The sequence below is a fragment of the Lineus longissimus genome, chromosome 10 (genome assembly GCF_910592395.1).
Source record: "Lineus longissimus chromosome 10, tnLinLong1.2, whole genome shotgun sequence".
Taxonomy (NCBI): Eukaryota; Metazoa; Nemertea; class Pilidiophora; order Heteronemertea; family Lineidae; genus Lineus; species Lineus longissimus.
Genome location: NC_088317.1, coordinates 18908522 through 18930102, shown reverse-complemented (window position 1 = coordinate 18930102; position 21581 = coordinate 18908522). Strand labels below are relative to the sequence as shown.

General features: G+C 39.6%; 1 protein-coding gene and 1 non-coding gene across 3 annotated transcripts in view; one reads left to right on the top strand and one right to left on the bottom strand.

Moving 5' to 3' along the window:
* The window catches only part of LOC135494541 (glutamate receptor-like), a 77581-nt gene that overhangs the window by 36584 nt on the left and 19416 nt on the right, over positions 1-21581 (bottom strand). The window lies entirely within an intron of this gene.
* On the top strand, positions 12427-12498 carry Trnam-cau (transfer RNA methionine (anticodon CAU)). Its single transcript has one exon. It is a non-coding gene; the product is annotated as a tRNA-Met (tRNA).

Genomic DNA, 21581 nt, shown 5'->3' with positions numbered 1-21581 from the left:
CCCTGCCTTGAACTTGTTAGCTCCTAAATTTAAGAAGAAAAAAAAGTTCGAGTTTACGCAATTTAACGCTACAGCAAGCGGCTTATTATTCACGGAAAAATCCAAGAGCAACACTTCCCGAAAGATAAGTGGAAATATTGGCAATTATTGTCGAGAACAGATCGAGAGATAGCACGGCATATCCTGCCTTGTGGGATTCAACAGAAAAAGCGACCATATCTCAAACTAATAACACATGACTTTTTCTTAGGCTATCAATTTTGAGTTTTGAAAATTTCAATTACAATTCTGCAGTGCTATCGAGTGCTATCTGTTAGTGTACACAGCAGTGATGATGTACAGGCGGATCTGGCGATCATTTGGTGAGGCGGCTTTTGCTGCTATTGTTACCAATGGAATGCCTTCTGGCTTTCAAGAAAAATCAGATGCAGGTATGTTAACACTGACAGCTGGAATAGTTAGTCGATGCTTTTTAATACATAGCTGGACATCAGTCGAAAGTTCCTCTAGGACCAAAACCATTGAAATGAACAGAATTATTCTAATCCCGATGAAATTATGAGCTTTCAAGATAGAAATATTTTATTAGTTTTAACTCAATACCTGAATATCGATCTCAAAATACCTTTTTTCAATTTCTTCTTCGTGTAAAGTTACATGTAATACATTTGCAAAACTCCTGTAAGATTCCTTTTTACGATCTTGATTAATAATCTTGCAATAATCTTTAAGATTTTGCACAAGTACATGTCTACGAAACTTAATAAAATCTTAACTATCAAATAATTTTATAAGAATCGCATCGATGTTTTCAACGTGGGAAAGCTTCAAGTGGCTCCCAAGTGACGAACACATCTTGAGTTGTTGTCATTATCTGAAGAGCTCAGCTGAAAGAAGAAGCGAACATCTATAAATTCTCCCAATAAAACTTGAAAAATTGGATATTCTTTTCAATTTCAACTGTAAGTTACCAATCTATTTCATTTGTCAAGATTGAGATCGGAATCAGCAAACGTGATGGGAATTGTAATGCTGTCAGATACAAAGACTCATCTAGTTGACTTGCATCAATATTCTATAATCCACGACGTGCGCTCTGTTTAACTACTGGGTTCTTTCCAGACAATGTAGACTTGAAGATCACACGCAGACTTCCCGATAACTTTCTCGACTGATTTCCTGGCCGAAGTGAAGCAATTCGAACATGGGCACGATGAAAACTGGTGCGTAGTGTGAGACTATGGTCCACCTGCACTAGGATTGTTGAAATCTATATTCATTATTCACATACATTGCAAAATATCATCTCGAATTAATTTCGACTTCCAGATCTTAAACAAACGAACATGGTAAAAAGGAAAGTAATGACAAAAAGGTTGATACAAATGTCAATTTCTTTTTTATTAGCATTAAATCAACAACAAATTGAAACAACGACGACTTTAACAATTACGGATATTGATTCACATTCCTTTGTATTTCGACTCTTATCATCAAATTCGCCCCCTTCGGCGATACCATGATTGCAATTTACAAATGTGATGGGATTTGTCATCATGTCTGTGTGTTCTTGTTGAGTGTCGTTAAAGATTTACACATCTCATCATGAGTTTAGTTGAACGCACTTACAAACAGAAGCATACCTGACGAAAATCATGGTTCGTTCTAATCGAAGTTTACAGAGGTCTTTCGAAGTTTCTCTATCAAAAATGATAAAATCTGCTTTATTTAGAATAAGCAAGAATGCAATTACATGTTAGTAATAGCTTTGATGTTCACAATTTAGTGACATAAATCTACTTCTATTAACATCTCTTGAAGTCTGACTTATTGAAAAATCCACCTAACGGAAATGAGCTCTCAAGATATTACAGAACTGATGATTCAAAATGACTTCTGCATTTTTACGCCAGATGTAAGTCACAGTGAGCTATTCGTAGGCAGATCACGAACCTCGGTGCCATTAGAGATGAGCAATGATCATTCATTGGCTGTGAGAGGTACAGAGATGGGTGCTACTGATGGGTTTATCGTGGGTGGTGACGGCAGTAGCGAGACAACATCCTTTCGAGAAACTGTCTTCATTTAAAGTTAGTTCTGCCAATTACATTTTGGCTGGTCATTTCAGAGTTCCCCAACTGACAGCTGGAAATTGAAAGACAAAACTCGGCCTCATTAAACACGATTTAGTTGCATTGATTCTTCCATCACCAGATAGAAGTATTCTATAGTGATGTGGTGAAGTGATTGCACGTTTTGTGGGTCTGATAAATGTGGGCTGAAAGGCACATCTTCCATTCTACTCTTCTTTCAATGTCATTCCTCGAAATGGAGCCTTACAACTCTATTGTCTCCTGTAACCGACATATCCAATATTTGATGAACTAACGTGCTTGGTGTTCATACAATAAATCTCTCAAAAATTCCTCGCCGATACCAGCTAATCTGGCTTTTATTACATGTCAAGGGATTCGTATCCTGGTATCGTATCATAAATCCAAAGAACGTGTATCTATTATTCAAACCCGAAAATGATAGGCTATGAATTTGGAAATGTGAAACTCTATACAGGATGAGAATCTTTTGTTGGGGGATACTGGTGAATTCGTTCTCCCAACTGTTCCGTCGAAACAGTTTGGTGAACGTACATCTCATCAGCAATTTACACTTACTGCTGAACTAATCGATAGAATTCGTCAATTTTGGTAGTTAAACCTTTTGGTCTCACGGTTTGAATTGTGATCTTGAACAATATTAGTTTCTTCGACAAGTAGTAAAATCCGTTGATGAAAAACAAATACCCACCATAGGCCTTCAGTAGGGAAAGAAATGGTTAAGCACTGACTAGTTCTTATCCAGCCAATGACATGGATGGTAGGAGCAAATGAGAAGTTGATGTATCACGTGTCACGTTATTACCTTAAATGCTGAAGTGTCACTTACAAGTACTTTGTATTCTGATTACAAGGAGAACCTCGCTACCACAGGACAATCTCACGTAATGGATGATGTGTCTAGGGACGCTAAATCACCTATCAGTAACAGTATCACATGGATCTACACCATTAGTATTAATAATTCAGGACTCGTTGATGAAAAGCGATGAATGTAGGGTCATTCATTCCACACAAACATAACATTTTACAGTTGATACCACACTTGGGGTTTCGATAGAGCTTTGCTTATGTTCACAGGATATTCGTTGTAACTGAACGACAAATTACTTTTTAAAATCTAACTAATTTGGTTCGCGCATAAACAATGGTTTTCGTTTTGCCTACTCGTGCCTCTTCACTGTAGTCGATCAGCAGCATCAGCTCAAGTAATGTATATCTCAGTTTCTTGAAAAAGTGGTAATGAAATGCATTATCGAACTTAAGTACATTTATTTCCAAGCCGAGTGAAGAATAACTCATCGTCTTTCAGTTATTGGTAATTCTTGTAAAAAAAGAATTTGCAGTTATAACATTTTGGTAAGATGAGTCTCAAATTGCCTCCGGACGTAAATCCTCTCAAAGTGATTTGCTGTCAGTCTCAGTTAGTTCGTGATTACATCTGGAGGTGAACATTAGATTTGTAACACCTAATTGCGAGGGGAACATGATTTGGAAAAATCAATAACATCGATGGAATGTTGCCGAAGGCAGGAGCGATGGGTCAGCTGTAATTGACGACAAAGCGAACATTCTGGAATCTGGCTGTGACAGGATAGAGTGGAACCCCGGTAACACGACCACTCATGGGACCGAGGTGGAATGGTCGCGTTACCGGGGTGGTCGCGTTAGTGAATTTGAAAATCCGTTTTCCCGCAAAATTGTTAAACTTTTTCTTAAGTTCAAAATTCTGAAATATTTTCAAAGCAAAAATTTTTTGTGGGGGGGGGGGCTGATGATTTTTCATCATTTTGAGCAGAAAAAAATATTTGACTTTAATTTTTTTTTCATCTGTTGCATGATCAATTTGCCGCAGTCAATTCTTATCAGAAATCATGGCAGCATTAGTCTTTTCACGGCAATTAGGCCCTTTGGTCGGGTTAGAGGGGTGAATTTTGTCATTGGGACCGCCCAATCCAGTGGTCGTGGGCTAGGTACCGGGGTGGTCGTGTTACCGGAGGCCTTGAAATGGTAATTAGAGAGGAAACCATTCGGGACCGGCGATTCTTGGTCGTCAGAATGGGGTGGTCGCCGACCGAGGTACCACTGTAGTTCGAAAATCCCTACAGTATTCCTCTAAGATTCCTAGTTGAGATTTTATTCGGTTTTGTATAACATAGTCATGAACATCTTTCACTGTATTTTTGTATGATTCTCAGCTAAGAATCTTACAGGTATCTTGTAAAGATTATGATTCTCAGCTAAGAATCTTACAGGTATCTTGTAAAGATTATGATTCTCAGCTAAGAATCTTACAGGTATCTTGTAAAGATTGTACATGAACATATAAAAGAAAGTGATTAAGATCTTAACAAGGAATTTTTAAGAAAGCTGTTTTTATTCAACATGTTATTTTACAAACTGGGATAAAAAGTCGAAATATAAAAACGTCAATAAGTATCTATTTGAAGCACATCGACTGTTTCGTGCAAATCTCGTCCTGAGCATGATGAAAGCTGGAAGCCAAAACGATTCCTGTCGCAGGTGTACTGAGTTATGGACATTGCTCAAAGGTAATAAGTATAAGGGAAAAACATTGCCGAAGCTGTATCAAGTGATGCAGAAGGAGTTGTGAGAAGAAATGTCATTTCTGTTTCATCCAACAGCTGCGCATATGTACACCCGCGCTCATTGGTAAATGACAACAAGAAGTCTTCTTTCTTCACAGTAAGTGACTAACGTACACTATGGATCGGAGGTGTGGTCATTATGATCTTTTTCGTCACCACAAAACTTGCAATACCATCAGACAGGGTCACAAATATCTGCCAGCGCTCAGATTTACTTACATTAGTACACCGCTTTCATTGTCAACAAGTAATCATCAGAACGAACCCTGATCAGCCGGCCTAATGAGATAATGTGGTGTCGCCAGTCATATACAGACTAATCAACGTGTTTTGTACCGACAGGAAGCTACTGTACACTGGGAAGTCATCCATTTAGAGGCACTGAGTACTTAAGTTGTTGTGATATGACAGTCAGAGATTGTTCAGTAGTTGTTGTCAGAACGAAGGGACAGTAGTGAGGTATGGGTGATTATCCAAACGATGCATTGTTTTAAGTTAAAACCTGACAGTGTTGCACGGACTAATCAACCCGTTTTTCATCCGGCAGTGTTTGCCACATTTTGCCAGTTCACAGCGTTCCATCTCGTCAAACGATCATCAGAACGGAACCATGATCAGCCTGTCTAACGAGATAATGTGAGGTCGCCCGCGATTTACAGACTAATCAAAGTGTTTCCATCCGCGGGAAGTCACTAAGCACGAATCAGGAAAGCTACTCATCAAGAGGAATTAGTGCTAGGGTTGTGCACGCAGTTTCATATGCATTCTTACACGATCCGTGAGTTAGAGCTAGGATGTGGTTTCAAGGAAAAGTAACAACATATGACATGGATCCTGTGGTACTACAAGTAGAGGATAAGCATTCTCTAATTGCGATGAATATGTTGAGGTATGAACGACATGGTTAAAGTTGTTCAGCGAGATACAGGGATAAAGAAGGTCAAGGTCAGCTTACCGATGATTTACCAGAGAATACCAAAATAAAGATCATTTGCCTCTTTGTGAGTTTTTCCAAATAGTATGTATACCCTGTATTCAATTTGGAACGATAGGCTTAGCATTGTGACTGATAAAAGTCTGAAGAGATATCAACGTGTTCTATATTGGAAATATATGAACTACAGCAAATGAACAAGACTACTGTGACCTACCGTCACTACGGCCAGTGGATATGCACTATGTTTAACTGTATCGTGCCTTTAGTAACCTGTCATTGAGACACAAGGGGAATCTTTACTACTAGAACTGTACTCAATCTTCACCATTCGATACGAAAGCACCCTGTAACACATTTCTTTACCAACTGAAAATTGATGATTTTGATATACGCGTACTATCATTCTATTCAGTACTGGCCGTAATCAGTCATAAGTTTTTGCCAAATTCAAATGATTTCATTGAATTTCACCAGAACATATCGACGTTTCATTTTAACTTCATTGATAATCACTAAACATGCCAAATGGTGTTTAGAAATAAAATACTGAGTGTAGCGATATTGAGCAATTGATTATACGAAAAAGAGCAGAAGCTTTCACAGAGCAAGCAGTACTTCTCTGGTATAAGCAAGGTACATGCCAGACGGATGATAACGACTGCCATTGCATGCGATAGATTATCATTGTAAAGAACAAGCGAGTTCAACGCGACTTTTCCCGGTCAATATCTCTATAAGATTCTAAGTTAACAGAGGAGAATGGATTCTAACTCAGGCTGTCGTCTATCCATTGTTTTGGGTGATCGTCTTTCTATGTGAATAAGCTATATTCACGGCGCAGAGTAGAGTGAGTCCCATATTTAGTAAGGCAATCCTTAATGATTCTAATGTACAATCACTTTGAAATTGTTGTGCGATTCTGGATGAGATCTCTAAGGACCAAGGTGGGTGTCTACAAAACTAAGACCTAAGACCTACAAAACTAAGACCCCCACATACAAAACTGCATGAACTAGTATAGGTGCCAGGCATCCTGAGGAACCTATAAGGATCATGAGTAGGCTCTGAGGTGACTTGGTGTGGTACTGAGTATGGATTTCAGCACTGGTCTGCTGTGGTGTAAAATGGGGAAAACCTATAAATGCATGGTGATAAGGATTTTTGTAATTTTTGTAATCGTGTAGATGAAGAAATAGAAATGGAGCAAGTCAGATTTATACATTTCAAACATATCATCAGTGACAGAGCATTTATTCATGAGCCCGTGCAGAAACGTGCCCATTCGCGCTCAGACTTTGAATGTGCATTAGCATGTTTCTGTGCGTTCAACTGTGCTACTTTCGCTGTCTTCATAGATGACGTAGTAACTATGTGTCAAATGAGTAACAAAACGGGAACATGCCTTGAAAAGGAGGATGTTTTGCTGGAGAAAGGTTACCGAATGTTTCAGTCAAAGGTGAAGTTGGTGGCATCTTAAAATTTGTCTGTGGGAGTTACAAACCTATGCATTGTAACAAGTCAGAAGACGAACCGAAGATGTTCGATGTAGATGCCATGCAATACAAAAGATGGTCATGTGCCTTTTTGGTGAAAATAGAGTTAGTAACATACATATTTGACAACTCAGTAACCTTCTTCTCTGAAAACTGTATGCCTACATGGCAAGCCAATGTAATCATTAAACTGTTCTGTCCTAATGCAGTGAACATGAGCCTCAATGTCCTTACCTTCCTCTCAAAATGGAACGAAATAGCACTTGGCCACCTTAATGCACTAGCGTCGTCAATTGAAGAATTGTGGAAAAGGAAGTTTATTGATGTTGCCATATAAATCAATTACTTTAGTATACATCAAATAATGTCATACGCTGTCCTAATCGTGCCTTTTTTGAGGAATCCTAAAACTGCTTGATAATAATGATGACATCCTCGATAAGCGTTATTGACTGAATCGTATAACCATTTACCATGTTTATGCTGCAGCAAGTAGCTCGCCAATTGAGGTACAAATATCGCGGTAAAATGGTGTTCAAACCAACTATTTCTATTGAGTTAAATGAAGGTGAGGACCTTGTCTACCTCTACGACGTTGCCTCTACTTCTATTGCATTCATTCATAAATTTCGCCGGAAATTTTCAATTATTATAAGGACAATCCTCGTTTACCAGCACCAAGTTGATAGCTATGTTTTAGTGCTTAACCGGTCCATGTCGTCTGTCAAATTTGATGCCTACTTTTCTCGATTATACGACATGAAGCTGATACTTATCATTGTTAATGGAAGGCGATATTATGAAAAGATATTATATAAGGTCTTTTCCATAGTGACTGGTCATTTAAATGATATAGTTATCCCACATAGCTCCCCATGCTCAAAAGGAGAAAATACAAAACACAACCTACCAGTTATTTTTGAAAACGATATCATAGTAAGCTGTTATGATGAGAAAACAAGACACTACATTATCGGTTTGTTTAATATAACTTGGCATTCTGGGCATGGTGTGCTCTCAACCAACATGATCTGGGATGAATCTTTCATACCGTTCAACACAATGGACGGAAACATTTTCGCTTTTGACACAGCCCATTCTCGACAAACCAACATATATATCGTCCACCTCTTCCCGAAATCAAAAGGTTCCCTGACTTACCAGAGGACAGACTGCCGCGTACCAGCCAGATCTAAATATGAACAAAGGGAATATTATCCAAGACAATCTAAACTTCTGTTATTTTTCTTTAATTCTTATCACTACTTGATTTCAATTCAGATGCTTACATTTCCATGTATTCCAGTGAACCCTTTGAATAAGGAGCCGCGGGTCTCCGAGGATATGAAGGTTACATTAAGAGCTCATGTCCAAAGAGACAGAGATCAGAATCCTAATGAAAGAAATATCCTAATACTGAGGAATGGTGATTTGATTCAGCCCTGTTTCTTTTTCTCAAAATTAGACAAAAGCAAGACAATGAGAGTATTTAGGTATCTAAAACTGTTTAAATCAACCTGATAACGTAACCCTAAAGGGTCGATTATAATTTTCGTTGACGAGATTGTGAATTCAGATTTGCCGTCCAATATGATGTGGAAGTTACATGCATATTAGATGGAAATATTTGAAATCAATTAGCATCTGCTAATACAGGCCCGACACCGAACTGTACATCTAATGGAGCTAAGAACTACAGTGCAAACGTTCAAGGAGCTGGCGTGGACTAGTGACCTGGACGCTCGGCTAGCGATTAAGAGGTTCTTGGTTCGAACTCCAAAGTAGTGAATCTGAGTTCTACTGGTGCTGCGAATCTCATATCTCCTCGGTTATTGACAACAGCATCAACAGTATCAAAGATTTTTAACACAGTAGATATTTTTATGGATGGTCTGATAAAGACATATGCCTTTCTTTTTGTTAAACCTATTCTAATCCAAGCCGAAAATCCCAATAAACGGTCCTTTTGTGTGGGATTTCTGGTTAACATGTTATTTACTTTCATACACATTTATGTGTTTATTTTTGTACAAGATTCTTGTACAGCTCTCAGCTAAGTTCTTGACTAAGGATGCTATGAAAGACTTGAACTTAAATGGGTTTAATCTGGTGAAATACTGAGGTCAGCAAACCAAGCATGCTAAGCATGTTGTTTGATAATACCTCAACAGATACAGATAACCTGCTAGTTGTATCAGCCTGGTAGCATATCATCACTTACTACAGAATCTTGTTACAGAATCAGCAACACGATCCGTCTCATACCCAATAAATAATTGCTGCGCATCCCAATGACTCTCAGCTCCGTGCTCTGCCTCCGAATAGCCCACCGTGAGTTACATCCGGCGTCAAAAAGCCGAGTCAGAAGTCATTTGGTGTAACCAGCTCTGTAATATCGTGAGAGCGCACTCACGTTAAGTAGGTCGACCATCGTGACTGGCTAAGGGTTGAAAGCTATTTTCCAGCAGTGTAGACGATGTCGACGACTGCCTACATATAAATCTGAACCTTCCCCAATGAGACATGGTCCTTCTTGCACATTGAGAAATGACACATATGTGTCTGGGAATCATCTTCACACGGGTTGACATGAATTTAAGATCATGTTTAAGTGGGAAACATTTTCTATCGGGTTGTGCAGTTTTATAGAGTTATAACATGCATTTATGGTCAACACAGCAGTCTTCTGCACACTCAGCCTCGAGGCACGAAGGACAACCATTTTAGCTCAAAGCAAATCATCATTCCAATGCATGAACACGTTTCCATAAGAAAACATACATGTATATGATAAACAGCTACCGTTACATTTTCCGGAACAGACCTTGTTCTAGTATTTCAAGACAAAATTGTATTCATTTCTGAACGACAACCAGCGGTTTCCTCGATGGCGAACAATTATTAACAAATCACACCACATTACAACTTGCAGACGAGATGTAGAATCCCATCACATTTGATAATTGCAATCTCAATACTGCCGAAGGGAATCAAGTTAATGATTGCTTTGAAATACAAAGGATACCAGCTACTAAAAGTGTTGTTCATAATGCTCTAATAAAAAATATTGTGTGTTGTTCGTGTTCACTCTAAGTGCACCATGGATCGGCGTTATCCGAGAAGGCATATCAAAGATTAAAGAAATCTAAAAGTGGTAATTTGGCTCAGATCTTTTATTAACGACATTATATCGAAAACACAAGAACTGGTGCTGCACACTTGTTCTCGTATTGTCACGTACATCATTGCTTTTCGAGTATTAGTCCAGCCAAATAACCACCAAGGGACCTCGAACTGAACGTAAAGTTGGCCGCGTGCAGTGAAATTCACAACCTGCGTGTGGTATTCTTTCTAATGGCAAAATAATGGCTTCGTGGAATATAGACGTGAGTATGCTTGGAACAAAAACATGTTGCAATGAAATAGACGTTTGTTTTCTTTATGTAGCATTCTTGACATCTGCAAACATGTGAACAGCAACGAAATGCACGGAATAGTCAGATCAAGCAAAGCAGTTACCGATCTCCGACCTGGAATCGTCTGGGTCATGGAGGTTAACACAAATGGCCGCTGAAGTGCTCATACACACGGCAAAGTGAACATTATCATCCACTAGCTGAAATAGATAGTCCATCTGGCCTGATCGACCGCCAATGGCACTGTCGTGTGAGATAAAGGCGGACATGAGGTAATTTGCAATCAGCTTTTAAGGTCCATGGGCCCCAGGCAATTATAAGAAGTGGTAGAGGATTGACCTGTCGAGCAATACAAGCGAGATCTAGAGAAATGTTTATGGAAGCTCGGTGAATGGTTTACGCTCAGTTTCAGCCAAGCGACGGATGGCAACACTGTCAGTCTTCTACTGATATCTGCCACTACTTCAGGCCGAACTTAAAGATGAAAGAACAACAACTGAGACTCGATTCTGTCCGCGAGTTCAGAGTGTTACCTCCGAAATCATGGCAAACCGAGAAATGAGTTTTCTATAGTTAGCTTATCTTTCTTTACAATATCGCTAATGACCTAAATCAAATCAAACAAAAGCTTATACGTGTACATGCACAAGCTAAGAATCGTATTTTAATCGGGAAATGCGACCTTGGTTGTGGTGAGTTTTAATTATTATATCAAGTAAAAAAGCCAGATCCGTCGACCCATTTTCACCCGTGATCACAACTACCATTCTTACACCACTATTACCAAGATTGTTCTTGGTGTTACTGATATTTGCTGATCACGTCAGGACCCAATCATCCTCAATTGTGTTAGAGAATCAATAAGCAGAGGGGCCAAGAATGATGGACCTGGGGCCACTAGCGCCATCATGAACCAATATGTAAGATTGCTATGGTTTGTTCGGCAATCAAGCTGCCATGAACATCGATGTTCGTCGAGTTAGAATGCCCGGACAGATTTCTCTGGTATTTGATTACGATACGGTGGGTAACAGGGTAACAAATTGAATTGGCAAATGGTGATCGGAGGGGTAATTGTAGAGATGCATAGAGAGCATGGTTGGACCATTTAGTGCTTGCCTTGATATTTACTTTAATTTACAAGTTTAGCTTCATTTATAGTTGATAACGTTATAGCATAATGTACATAGATTTTTTAGAACACAGTCGTCTTGGTTTTATTTGTCATTTGAAATGGACACGATTTATGGTACATGGTAAACAGTCAGCTGTTAGTGTTAGATTGACTGCAGTTCAAGGTAAATGAGACAGAGTGTGTTTGGCAGCTCGATCAATGGAACTGTCAGCAAGGTTTACAAGATATAGTCAAAGGAAAACGCTGTGACCGATGACAGCGAATCATTGTATTTTTATCATTATTTGCTATTGGCGATGTTACTTTGACGAACACCCCGTATATCCTAAGTCCGTGATCGTATAGAATTCACGTTTTCACATGTACCGTGTTACTGTTAACCTTTCATGTGTGACTTGAAGAACAAGTCACTACAAAGGAGCGGGCTACATAGGATTCACGAGGTCACTTTTTACCACTACGTCGTGTTGGTGACAAGTGAATCATGACAAGTGACAACGTGAAGCCCACGTAACTTCTTAACATGTTAATGAGCTTATCATAACATACAGTATGCAGGTCTTTAGTATCTACGCTATGCATATGCATTGTCACGGGGGTTATAACGAATGCATTCACTTCATGCACATGCCCTTAAATATTCATTGCCTGACATTGCATCAGCCAGATAAGTGCTGAGTGTTTAAGCCGCTGGCGGTGTTCAGAGCGCCGACTCATAACGCAGCAGAGTGGCGCAGTGGAAGCGTGCTGGGCCCATAACCCAGAGGTCCGTAGATCGAAACTACGCTCTGCTAACTCTTTTGTAATTGATCTTTTTCAGATCTTTTTCAAAATGATTTTGTATTCAAATTTATGTATCATGATAGCATCTCATTTTGCCAGTTTTATTTGAAACCACTTTAATCAGAGAGAGACTTGGCCACATTGCTGCCAATCAAAAACGACTCCATGACATTATTTCAATGAGATTTCCACATGGATAACTCGTCCCTCCTCCAGTCTGGTTCAGTGTCAATACGGATTTTACGATACATTTACTTGCGCTGAAAGGCATGTAATTCTGTTTAGGGAACCTTTTTCGCCATCTCTAATCAGACAGGCGTAAACGCACAGCAAGTTTACGGTAGAAAGCTTCTGTAAGCGATTTTAGTCGTCACTTTTTAACTCATGCTAAGAGGTGATTAACTTCAAACATTTCTCAATGAAACGTAAATTATGTTGCTCCGTTGCTATGGTTGTACAAGGTTCTGGCTACTGCGTGTCAAAAATATAGTATAGTTATATAATGGCTTTTTAGAAGAGAGTGTAGGCTTTAAATCAGGCCATCCAATCTTCCCAATTTCTCCTATTCAGCATGTTCGCCTGTGACGTTCAGTAATGTTGCCAGAATTAGAACCAATTCTTGCCATAAACCGAGGAAGGACGTGACATAAATAGCGATGATCATTTCTGACATGCTTCAATTTAATCCTCAATAACCTTCATATCTACATCATAGCCAACATCACCATCAATTACTGGATACATTGGATACATTGGTTTTGGGTCGCTCTACCAAGGATCGTTCGATTCTATCATGAACACTTCTGGCTGTGCACAAAGCATGAGCAGTGCTCCTCTCAAGTAAAAAATCCCTGTAAGCTTCTGATATGATTCTTAGTTAAGGTCTTATATAAAATCGTATTAGAATCATGTAATAGAAGATTGTACATGTACATGAAACTGAATACGATCTTTACTAGGAATCTTATAGGAATTATCAAATGAAGTTGGAATGTTATGTAAACAGCACCGACACTCAAAGTAACGCAAGTAATGACTCTTGACAGGCAGTTCGATGTCGAGAGTGTGAACATTAGCGGATTTAAAATTTAATGGACTCATGTCATGTTTGCTTAGAGTTGGGGTTCCAATGAGAAGAACTATACTTACTATTTACACGATGGTTTAAACCACCATCATGTTCTTAACTATACGAGTTTGCAATGGTAATGCAGCTTGTATGAATAGGCCTTTTGTTGGTATCTAAGGAATTCAGTGCTTTGACCCGCTAACGAGCCATGTCTATAGACAAGACCAGCCAACGCTGCATGCCTGACTACGTGTCCTACCCACTGTCATTAGCTTCATCTAAATGGTAATATGTGCGTTTATTCGGCTGGGTTGGCCATGGTATTCTCCTGGGGTTGACCGGGGTACTGGCGTGACAACAAATGATACCAGGAGCTATTTGTTCGTGATGATTAGTAGGATAAGTAATGAAGAAGTCACAATCCTATTCCACGGTGGAGGCCTCCTGGATGTTCACCCTCTCTCGAGTTGAAGGTTTCATAAAGAACTCCAGTGACATGTGGTTAGACTCATTTTGATGGGCCGTCCATGTGATGTTTTCTCAAAGGTCAGTTGCCAAAGATACATCCACAAAACCTGCGGCTGTGTTATATATTACATTTTCCTCCCCGTCTCAGTGAGAGATGATGCACCAAAGTCAGACCAATTTGCAAACTGATTGGATCGCTCTGCACCTGCGTGTTTCACCTTTGACGATGTGACGTCACATAATAGGATCTACTTCCTCCAAGGCACGGTAGTTGGTGGTCCTGATTGGTGCATTCATATCATTCAGATCAAGCACTTGCCACCAAATCAAATCTGTAAGATTCTGCCGAGATTTTCTACTCAATCCAGCAATCACACCAACTTGTTCTTTCTTCTACCAGTATGGAGACATTGTCAGATAGCAACTGCAGGTTGTTTTTGCAATTGCCGTAGAAACAGGTATTTGAGATGTAACATAAAGCTGTATGAGGTAATGTGTAGGTAACACTTGGGACCAGAATCACACTAAATCAGGCTATCGCTCAGGGTAGAAGTACGATTTCCGATAACTCTCTTCAGAACATTCAAAACGTCCAAATCTACATGTAGGTCAACTAAGCTTCCCGATGCACAGACCCATTCTAATCTATCTGCAGTTTATTTGAGCTATCAATTGCAGGCCAACATTGGTATATCAATTAACGCAAATTTAATCAGCCTGTCATTAGTTAGGATTAGTTGTTGACTAAGTTGTACGTCCTGATCGTTTTTCTGTTAAGCTAATATGGTTACCAGTTAATGACATTGGTAACCAAGGCATCACATAATCAAATACAGTGGACAAATGACATTCCAATTTTTAAGAAAAAAAATTGATAGACAGCGAGTCAGTTTTTGTAAACAAATTAATGAAAAATAGCAACTTTACATGTACAACAATTCATTCGGTCGCTAATCAAAGTTCTAAATCAACACAAGTTTGCAACTTTCGTTACTAACTATACGTATCAGCCGGTTTGGTTTGCCCAGTGCAACTCTTATCCTTGAAAATACCAGCTGCTGATTCGAACCATCCTCGGTAGTACTCGAACGCCCGGAATCAGTATGTGCTGCAGTTTGAAAAGTTTGGGTGCGGGGTATCATAATGATAATAATGAAAAATTCGACATCTGTACAGGGATGATTAAATAAGAAGATAAGGAAGAAGAAAAAATAAAACTGCGGCAGATTCACTGGGAGTCGAACCCGGGACCAGCCGATCCACAGTCAAACACTCTAAGCGCTGAACCGTCAAGGCTTTCATGCTGAGATAGAGATTTTATTCGCTTCTTATATGCGGTATGCAAACGAGCGCGCCGTAATTGTGACAAGGTCGCGCAGGTGGCAAAGTGATTCACCGAAATAGTTCCAAGTTATCGTATATTTCGATAGTTGTACATATTTTCCTCAACATATCATATTTATATACCTCTGTGATATAAAAGATTACCTTTGCAGTTCATTTAATGTTTGAATGGCCTTTTATCAAACTTTTTAAAAATCGAGGTCAGCAGGGTGAGAGTCAGAGTCAATTGTTTTGAAAGGCTCTGGCAGGGTCAAAAGAAATAGTTGTTGGCGCCGATGATGTCAGCAATATGGCTGATTTCCACCCCACCCGTGAGATCGGGAAAACTTGTACACATACCAATTGTATACAGATTGCGCTCGAGCGTGTGACTACTGACTATTGGAGTTGATTGGCATTAGTAGAAGGAACTAGCTGTAATTGGACCAACAATAAATATATTTCAACGACCAGTGTACCCCTTTAACCATCTGGGCACCAAGGGTTTCAATATCCCCCCCCCCCGCCTCTCGATATGACGAAGGAGTATAAAAAGCCTGAAGCTCAGGATACCCTTTGACTAATTCCGATTAGAAAAGTCAAGGTCTGACACTAATACTTTTTTGCCCCAATGTACCTCGTAAATACCAGCTGGCGATTCGAACCATCCTCGGTAGTACTCGAACGCCCTGAATCAGTATGTGCTGCAGTTTGAAAAGTTTGGGTGCGGGGTATGATAATGATAATAATGAAAAATTCGACATCTGTACATGGATGATGAGATAAGAAGATAAGGAAGGAGAAAAAAAAACTGCGGCAGATTCACTGGGAGTCGAACCCGGGACTAGCCGATCCACAGTCAAACACTCTAAGCGCTGAACCGTCAAGGCTTTCATGCTGAGATAGAGATTTTGCTGGTTGGCCCAAGGGTAGCCCTGGCCTGTCACCGCCACGCTCCCACTCCCAGCTAGCTAATGGACGTGTGCAGAGTGGCTCTCAATCCATTCCTATCCACTTGAGGCGAGACTTAATGGCCAATGTTTATGCCGACCGAGGGCTCAAGGGAGGCTAATGCCTGCTCAATAACCAAGTGTACAACATGATATCCATTTTGATATCATATCGACGCCGCCGGATCATGTCTGTGGGGCAAAGAGTGCATTAAGAAAAGGGTCAACTAGCGGTGGCTGTGCAAAAAGCTTGTGAACCCATCTGTGAACGATATTGTAAAGGCTTCGTTTATGAGAAAAGATGCGGCAAAGCCAGACAAAAGTCAACTTGACCTTATTTGTTTGATTTTGAAGCCTTTCTGCCTGATGCCACGTCGAAAATCATATGAGATTCTTAGTTAAGATCTTATTCGATTGATTTTTACAGGATTCTTAGATAAGGCAAAATCTAATAATGGTACAAGAATCTTGAATATAATGTACTGTACATGTCGTAGATGTAAACGAAACTGAAGAATACCCAGGGAATCCGAGTAACTGATAAAGCAGTGGATTGTCCCACCGCTTTATAACGTCTTTACATTTCAAATATTATTCCCCTTGAATGCAAGGATGCTGAATCTAAAGCAACCTTGGTAATTGTACAAAGTCCCGCGTCAGACAACAGTAAAATATATATCGGCGCAATTAGATTCACAGAAATGGATATGGCTTTGGTGATCGGAGTTCGAAAACAGAGGACTAATGATGCGCCATGGAAGGCACCTAAAGGTTCTTTATGTTTATGCTTTGGGATGGAGTTGCAGGGAATTGCAGGCGAACTGAGGCAATTACGACCGCCGAGACATTGGGCCATATGGTTTATAGCACAAACAAACGATAACGACCAGTTCACTTAGGGTGGGGCATGAATCTAAACAGTCACAACATCTAAAGACCCAGGTCAAATGTCCCAATTATTCCTGTAAGAATCTTGGTAAAGCTGACATGCATGCATAAAAACCCTAACGGCCAAGTTAGAAAACACTAACGCTCGTCCGCCATGTTTTGAACGAGCGGTCAGCCATGTTTCAAACGCCCTAGTAGACTACCCTCAGGCCACAGTGGCGCTACCGTATTCACCAACAGAGCACTCATTGTTTGAAATCGAATGCCACCTCATCAGACAGTTCCTCAATACACGCATGGTTTTAATACTAGCAAAGCGGGAAATTGTTTTGCGTCATTATAACTCGAAAAATAGCTGAATGCTCTTATAATCATCACAGGGTGTCAGGTTTATCTCCTGATTATGTATCTTATGAATTCACTTTGCCAATATTGTAAAAGGGCAAGTTTTAACGGCCACTTTGAAACTGAGAATGGTACAGATGGCACAAAAGACGCCATTCTGTCAAACTTGTACGTGAAATCAAAAACTGAAAAATATGTTCATTGACAACAACGCCTTTATGGCATAGTGGGTAAGTGGACAAGGGTCAAGTGACGAGGGTTCTGAGTTCGAACCCGCTCGACGAATATTTTTCAATTTTTTTCTTCACACGAGAGCATCTCTGTGACCTGTCTCGTCAATGAACTTGTTGTCTGTGCAGACAAGTGTGACCAGTCGCTGGGTGTTTATCATGTTTCAAGTGCAGTTGGTCGTTTGGTAGTCGGACGTTTGTGTTTTCTAACTTGGCTGTTAGCGTTTTTATGCATGGATCTTATTAGGTTTATTCTACAATATGTACATGTGCATGTCTAATCTTTACAAGAATATTGAAAGATTCTTAGATTCTTAGTAAAGTGACACTACGGAAAAGGTAACACCAAATTCTGTTAACACCAGTGTTAGCGACAACACTTGTTTGGAACAACCAGGTCCCAAATCTTGCAAGCATCAGTACATGTATAATGAACTGATTAGGATCATAAGCATCCTTTGGGATTTTCGAATAGAGAACTTTCCCCAACAGTAATACCGCTTCCAGCTACAGCATAATCATCCACAACTTGCGTGCAAGCAATGATATCCTGTATCATGTAATCATTTCTCATCCATCCCAGGCATTAACGACACCTACAAATAAGGGGCGGGCGAAAACGAGCCCTCGGCAAATTAAAATGTCAGCGATGTAACTGATATAAATCAGCGGCCATGTTGTACAGTGTTTCTTGTATTACTCAATTTACTGTTCGTAACATCTGGTGGTTAATGCAACCAGTACATCGTGTGACTGTAACCTGACACTGCTTCCTTAATGACCTCCCTTGGGTTATTTCCATCTTCGCTTGGTGCAGCCATACTTCTTTCAGCATTGCTCTTAAAAAGTTAAGAAGATAATTCTGTAATGCCATTAATGCGCATTGACTTTTAAAGCAATTATCATGGGACGCCACTGTTACCTAAATTGAAAGTGAAAGGTGAGCTTGCGTATATTTCTTGTAAGAAATGTTTCAAGATTGAAAATCCAGATGAGATTCTTACATGGTTCTTAGTAAATCTAACTGCTAGTGAATCCTTTTGTAACGAGTGTAAATGCACATGCACATGTACATGTACACGAAACTTCCCGAAGCTAAATAAGATATTAACTACTTAGTGAGAATCTTATTTAAGAACCTTATCTGGATGTTCGACCGATGTTGTATCCGCTCCCGTATCAATAATAGAGAACCCTACTTCGACTAACGGTACAAGGCACTGGCGAAAAATGATTAGATTACTCTTCTTATTGGACGCTGGCATAACATGACATCGATGATGATAAATTGGGGCTTAGGCGCCGCAAATCATGTATTGGCTAATGACGAAACAAATTGCATTAGAAACACGATTTCATCACGCAGCTATTGAGACGTGCATGACGAGCATGGAATTGGAATGTAGGATACGTAAACACAGTGCATAGCGCCTGTACATTATGTATACACCGTTTCAAAATGCCTGTACATGTCATTGTATACACTAAGTCAATACGCACTGCGGTTATTTTTCAACTCTGCTTCTCGGACTCTGGATTTCTTTCTCTCGATGTTCAACGAAAGGGTATCAAATAAAATTCGCTGTACAATGATGTGCACTTAGAATAAATCGGCCCTATATTGCGCCTGCGTCGATTTAAGGTCATCGGCAAGCTATTGGTTTGATAACTTTAGATGTATACTTTTATTATATAAAATCATAATAACCATACCCGACTTTGAACTTGAACTTGAAAGGGACACTCACCTAAAAATGAAAAGACATACATACTTCTTAAAAGTGTTTTGCCAATTGATCTACTTGCACCTATGGGAAAATATGATAGGTATGAACTGAGGGTAAGAGTAATTTGCCAAAGGAGAAGTTTTTTTCCTCAGTGGTCACAGTAATTTGATCAATTTTCCATTTTAACTAATCAAAACTGGTAATATAGTTACTCCGAGGATCACGATTGAAATGATTTGACTTGGTTCTCGACCATGTGATACCGTGCTGACGTGCCGATGATTAAACAATTTAAATCTCCACCCAGCCACTGATTGAAATAGAATCCGGCCGAAGATGATTGATGATGGCGAGGTTTAGTCATCTTCGAGGGGGCTTAGCCAGTGAAGATCGGAAATACTCTATGAGTAGTTTGGAGAGGATGAGGATATGTTGTGCTTTCATGGAAGCATTCAACAATCTTAACAGAAATGCTGACCCGGGATGTGACTACTTTCTAAAAAGTTAAGCAGCAAGATAAGTTCTTGTGTAGATTTTTTTCCCGTTTCACACACACACCGAATGCTAAGAAGATCTCGATGATTTACACTACGTGGAACTAGGGATCCTGGCCTTGTATTTGAAGCCGAATAACCAAAGAATCTCCAGTTTCCTGTTTACTTTTACCACTCGAGCGTTACTTTCAAGGACTCATGAACAAAAAAGCAAATTATTCCGTTTGGAGAGGGAGAGGAATATAAAGACTGAAATCATGGCACCTCTGGCACTGCTACGGCATACCACAATTAGGTCTTTGATGTGTTATTAGGTTATGGACACCAAAGTCATTAGTTTTTCAGTGGCAGGGTTTCACCTTTTGAAGCTTATGAATGAATCTCTGGAGATTGAATGAAAATATACTTTAAGGAATATACCATCAATAGTTGTCATGAACTTAATATTACAATTCATGATGCTTTCCTTGTCGCTAGGCAAGACAAAGAGTAGGTACATGATACGAGTTCAGTGTGACTTGTTTTTGCCCTCAAATAAAACGAATTTACCAGTTCTATTGACGAACACCCCAATGGCGCTTTGAAGCAATTGATACTGAACATCTCCTTTAGTTGGAGAGAGTCAAAAGAAAGAAAGAAAAACAATGAATCGTTGCTATTTTACAACTTTGTGTTGGCTTTTGCATCGTTCCAATCACCGCGTGATTTCGTCTCTGATCAATCAAAAAAACAGAGCACGAAATCAAACGTTCCGCCCGGAGATTCTCATTACAGAAGATATTTCACGGTTGGATAGGTAGATGTCCTTCGGTGATAGAGCGGCGTGAAAACACAACGAATTGAGCGATAAATCATGGCGGATGAAGACAAGCCTGGCGCTCTGTGGGCAAACCTCAATAACGGAACCCATTTGTTTTATTTCGCCATTACGCGCAGTCAGCTGGTAAATATTTGTCCATGTTTGCCGTCTGCTTGTTCTCTTTCTTTGCTGATGATAAACCCATGTCGTTCTGGCCAAGTTGTATGTAATTCCAGACGTAAATATTTGACATCGTTCTCTTGATTCGGAAATAGCAATGATTTGTCAACGAGTCCAAGGGGGAAATGATTTAATCTGAGGTTGAAAATCATAATCATTCCTGTAAGATTCCTATTTAAAATCTTATTCAGATTCTTATACATGTACAGATTCAATATTGACAAGAATCCTGAAGGGTTATAAATACATATTCGAAACTAAACAAAATCTTAAGAATTGTGTACAAATCTTCTCAAGGTTTTCAATCTTTTCCAGATATGAAATATGTAAATTCAAATCATTAATAAAATAGCAGGACATCATAGTAACGACTGACGCTGGTATTTCGCGCTTTCACCTCCTCAAACGTCATGATAATAAGTTTTTATGAACATAAAGCATCAGTTTTGAGATTTTTTAATGATGTGATTGTAATCCAGCGTGATTCGAAGCCAAGTTTAGCCGACCAATATCCTCTCCCAGAACTACACTCACCTCCGGAAAATACACGCCTTTCTTATACAATGTGTGGCGGATGTAAACCTCTTTGAGAATAACAGCCAAGAGTATGCTGAGGACAAG